The following is a 4,864-nucleotide window of genomic DNA, read 5'->3' on the forward strand; positions in this document are numbered from 1 at the left end:
GCAGAGCACTTGAGCAGCAGGATTCAGAAGCCAGGCTGACCTGTGTTTGAATCTCATTGGGTGACCAGCTTGGGGCCCTTGAGCAATATGATTAACCTTATTTCCTTCATTTGCAAATTGGGGACGCAGCCCAACAAATGCCTACCCCATTTCCAATTGTTCCTCCACTCTCTGCCAATGGCATCACTTCTATAGCATGCAACTTCTCTCTTTCCCTTCCCTGGTGGCGCAGTGGTTGAGAGTCCGCCTGCCGATGCAGGAGACGCGGGGTCGTGCCCCGGTCCGGAAAGATCCCACATGCCACGGAGCGGGCTGGGCCTATGAGCCATGGCCACTGAGCCTGCGCGTCAGGAGCCTGTGCTCCGCAATGGGAGAGGCCACAACAGTGAGAGGCCCGCGTACCGCCAAGAAAACAAAACAACAACAACAACAAAAATAATAATAATAATGCCCTCCATTACCTGTAGATTAAGTATAAGGAAGCTAATATTTATCAAGAGCTTAGCAGATTAATTTGGAAAAGATGATGCAAAATAGCATTCATCTAGACAAAGGCAGATATGGAAACAACATGGTTGGGTTAATTGTAAGTGGGGTCATTCTACCATAAACTGCTACTAACTATAGTGAAATGATGCAAGTTAAAATCAGAACCTGGACTCAAACACATCTCCCAGTTTTTTTAAAAAAAATGATTGTTGTACAAATTAAGTGAAAAACTTGTGTGGTATGTAGCCAAGTTCCTAGCACTCATAGTCAGCACTAATTAAACTTCAGTTCTTATGAAGGGGAAGTCTAAAGTAGGGGTTAAAAGCATGAACTCTGGGGTCAACCAGAGCTGGCTAGAACTTCAACTCTGACAATTCCTAGCTGTGTGTCCTTGGACAAGTCCCTTCACCTCTCTGGGCCACAATTTTCTCATCCGTAAAATGGGAATAATATGGGATAAATGTCCTAGGGTTATTATGAACATTAACTGAGTTCATGTCTGCCAAGTCCTTAGAATGGTGGTAGCAGACAGGAATTGTTTGCTGTTACAGCTTCAGTGATCTCCCTAAGCTCAAGGAGATGTATCAGGAGCCTCCTGACTGTGACTAGTGATTACTTCATTCACATTACTTAACCAACAGCTATTTATAGTGTGACTGCTATGCAAACCACTCAACTAGGTGTTAGGAGGGATTGAAAGAGTTGTAAGACACAGGTACGTTTCTTACCCCAAAGAACACAAACCCTAGATCAGGAAGCATGGTCGGTAACTTCAAGCAACACGGTATGCAACTGTTCCTAAATGCTTGATTCAAAAGATGATGGAGAATTTCAGAGGTGAAAGGTCTACCATGGACTTGGAGAGGAGGACAAGGGAGAGGGGTGGGGAGCTAAGGCACGGCATCGAGCTGGATCTTGAAGGAGGAATAAGAACGAGAGAGCCGGGCTTCCCTGGTGGCGCAGTGGTTGAGAGTCCACCTGCCGATGCAGGGGACGCAGGGTCGTGCCCCGGTCCGAGAGGATCCCACATGCCACGGAGCAGCTGGGCCCGGGAGCCATGGCCGCTGAGCCTGCGCGTCCGGAGCCTGTGCTCCGCAACGGGAGGAGGCCACAACAGTGAGAGGCCTGCGTACCGCAAAAAAAAAAAAAAAGAAAAAAAAAATGAGAGAGCCAAAGAGACAGGGAGCAGAGTGCTCTATGCCTCAGGGGTGCCCTTGGGGGTGCTGGTCTCCCAAGGACCAGAGAGAGGGCAGGTGGAGATTAGAGGGCAAAGGAGCAATCAGTTAGGAAAGGTGGCGGAGGCCAGTTCTTGAAAAGTCTTTAAAGCTAGGCTATTGCTTCAATGTCTACACTAGAAGCAGTGGGGATTGAAGGACTTTATTTGTAGTTTTTAACTTTAATGTTGATTAAAATTACACGTCTCATTTTTGTTAAAAAGCAGAAGTGCAAACTTATAGATCCCACTGCACACTTAGGAAATCAGAATCCCTGGCACTGAGGCTCAGAGAAAGAATTCCACAGGCTGTTCTGACATTATTCGAAAGTTGAAAGCCGTTGCTACAGAGCCTTGAAAACCTGGATTGCCACGAACAGCTTCTATGGCAGAAAGGTCAGAAGGAAAGAAACTAGGATTTGCTGAGTGCCCACACGTGCCAGGGGACTGACAGGTATTCTTTCGCTGAGTCCTAACAGCAGTCCTATTAGGGGGACGTTATGATTCTCATTTTAGGGATAAAGAAGCCGATAGTTGGACGTGTTGCAAACACAGTAAGCCACAGACAGGGCTTTCAAACCCAGGTCCCAGGCTCCAGGATGACTGCACTTCCCACTGTATCACCCGATTGCCCCAGAAACACCCGTGTGCATCTTTCTCCTGAAACTTAGTGCAGGTCAAACAAAGTCCAGTAGCAAATGTGGCGTCATAAGCCCCTTCTCCCATCCTCATTTCTCTCCTCCAGTGAAATCTGAATTTACCTTCCCTTTGCCCTGAAGCTGGGCCAAAATCACTGAGGGCCATCATTTCAAGTGGAGTTTATTCTTGTAACCAAGCTTCTTCTAACATTCTTTTTCCTCCACCCTTTCCTCTGTGGTATCTCCTAATTCACCCTGTGCAGTTTTGTTTTCTTTTATAAGTTTCAGGTGTACAGCATTACAGTGTAAAGTAAAGCTCTGGAGAACATCAAAGGAAAATGGCCATGCATCTGCTCTTTAATGTTTTCCTACAATATATTAAAATCAAAACAAAGTATCAGTCTCTTCACAAGTAGTAATTTATATTCTCTGGATTTTTTCAGCCCGCAACAACTGGATTCTCTTTTCTGTATACCCTACAGAGTGATCACCATGAGTCTAGTTACCATCCATCACCACACAGTTGATCCTCTTCACCCATTTTGCCCATCTCATAACCCCCTTCCCCTCTGGTAACCGCTAATCAGATCTCTGTATGTAAGAGTTTGTTTTTGTTTTATTTTGCTTGTTCATTTTTTTTTTTCGTTCCACATATGAGTGAGATCAGACAGTATTTGTCTTTCTCTGACTTATTTCAATCAGCATAATATCTTCGGTGTGTATCCATGTTGTCGCAAATGACAAGATTTCATTCCTTTTTATGTCTGAGTAGTATGTCACTATTTATATATATATAGATAGATAGATAGATATAGATATATATACACACACATACATACATATACACACACCATATCTTTATTCATCCATCGATGGGCACTTAGGTTGCTTCCATATCTTGGTTATTATAGATAATGCTGCCGTAAACATGGGGGCAGCACCCTATGCAGTTCTGAAACTCCTCATTCATAGCAGAACACACAATGAAATCTTAAATAATTCCTTTTGTGGTTTCCTTTTTACCCTAAGGGTGACATGGGGTGGCAACCGGCGGTGGAGGAGGGTTTGTCCATAGGAGGCTTCACTTGAAATCCACAGGAAATGATGTGGATGCGCTGTTCAGCTTTCTCGAACGTCTACAAACAAGCACTGGGACACTGGTTGTTATTTTCAGCTAAGCAAGTTCCTCATTCTGCTTTCGAAAGCCATCTCCCTTTGGTAGGATTTTAGTCACTGTATGTGTGTCTATGAGACACTTAACGTCTTTCCTTAAATGAGTACTCTGTTCTCCACCTGAGTGGAAGATTCTCACCTTACAAGACCTCCTTCTATTTTTTTTTTCCCAAAAGGGTGTTAGATTTATCAGATTTAATGCTTTATTTTTCTGACTTGTTATCAGTCACATGATGCAAGAAGCCATTTCCCCCCTTTATATATTCTTTCCTAATTCTCCCATAAATGATTCTCTTTCAATTTATTTTTCTCCCCACTCTAAATTGGAATCCTGGGTAAATGCTGAGCAGCCCTTTTTCCAGCTTCTAATGTTCTTCAAATGGAATTGACAGGTAGTACTTTCCTTGACCCATATCACTGAGGACAATCTCTGTCTCTCTGGGGCTCAGCCCCGTGTGGGTTTGCTTCTTTCTGTGCTGAAGGGGCCTGAGGATGATTTCTAAGCCAAAGAGGTTCAGACATAATATCTATACCTATACTCTAAGTATTTACGTTGGCAAGTGACACCTTCATTCCAGTTGCCCCTGTTAGGAAGCCATAATGATGCTTTGAATTCTCTGCAGACCACAATATATAAATGTGCAGATTGTACAATGCAAATCCCAAAAGGTGACAGCCACCTAGACTACAGTGTGACTAATGCTCCCTGGAGTTAAGCAGTGCACACCCTGCACAACCATACTTAGCAACATTTCAGTGGGAAACTTCTTTTCCTCTAATTTAAATCATTTTCTGCATTCTTAAAAATAATGGCCATTTATAGACTCTTTTGCTTGCCTAAACATTATAATCAAGGTCTCATAAATTAAAAATTACTGATAAAGACTTAGGGAATAGGAAGATATACTGTCCGTATATCTTCCTTTTCCCTAAGCCTTATCTTTATTTTCCCCATATTTTATTTTCCCTATAATCTTGCTCCCTAGAATACACTCACTTTGTTTTTTAAAAAATTGCAAAGTCATTGGGATAACTTGAGAGATGACAGATGGTGTTATCCTCAGTAAGGGAAAGTAGGTGGTAAAAAAGAGGAGTCACTAATGTCAGGCAAAACATCAGAGTCATGGTACCAAGAAGACGCTAAACATGGTAACGTTTATTTCAAAACTCAAAACTGATTCCATATTAATAAATACTTTTAACACTGAATATAGAAAAACTACTATGCATGTTCTAATAGTTTACTAAAGAATCAGAGAAAAGGTAGTCTTTCATCTCTCGGCCATTGAGCAAACAATCTGGAGGTAGGAATAGCTTCAAGGATATTGTGTAGCATTGGGGGAGGGAAAGA

Source organism: Lipotes vexillifer, unplaced genomic scaffold, assembly GCF_000442215.2.
Source record: "Lipotes vexillifer unplaced genomic scaffold, Lipotes_vexillifer_v1.1 scaffold311, whole genome shotgun sequence".
Lineage (NCBI taxonomy): Eukaryota > Metazoa > Chordata > Mammalia > Artiodactyla > Lipotidae > Lipotes > Lipotes vexillifer.